Source organism: Buceros rhinoceros, unplaced genomic scaffold, assembly GCF_000710305.1.
Source record: "Buceros rhinoceros silvestris isolate BGI_N320 unplaced genomic scaffold, ASM71030v1 scaffold17115, whole genome shotgun sequence".
NCBI classification, from domain to species: domain Eukaryota; kingdom Metazoa; phylum Chordata; class Aves; order Bucerotiformes; family Bucerotidae; genus Buceros; species Buceros rhinoceros.
The window spans coordinates 14,738-15,359 of NW_010414776.1; positions in this window are offsets into that span (position 1 = coordinate 14,738).

Here is a 622-nt window from a genome sequence, read left to right on the forward strand (position 1 = left end):
CAGACCCTGGCAGGGGGCGTCCGGTGCCTGCCAGAACGGGAGTCCTGGAGTATGTCGGAAACACTATCACTGAAAAGACCTACCACCTACATTTCATTTGAACTTAAGTGATACAATTGTCAGTATTTATTACTATACTGAATTAGTGCCTGTAGACTTTGGGCACAGAAAGTAAGTTTATCTTTACGAGGCACAGTACAAACACACCAGAAAGCTGGTCCCTCGTCTAAAGAGCTCATCACCTACTGGCTTCCATCTTCACAGCCCTATTTTTCTTTTCTGATCGACAGGCTTTCCTAGTGTACTTTCATACTTCTTTCCTCCCCGACAGACTTGCCTGTTCCCGTCTGGGTTATTTGTCACTGCTTTCCCCAGCTGTTTATCTGACGGGCCCTCCTCCCGGTCACTTGCTGTTAATCTCGTCCGAGGTCGCGCAGCCTGTGGCACGGTCACTGGCAGCAGGGCACGGTGGCGGTGCCCTTTCTCACCTCCGGCGTTTCGCAGGTCCGGCAGCCGGAGAGCTCAGCGGGAGGTGATGCGCGGAGCCTCGGAAGAGGCAGGGGACGGTCCTGCCCTGCCCCGCTGTGGAGGGACATGTTCCGGGCCCCAGCGGCGGCACCTC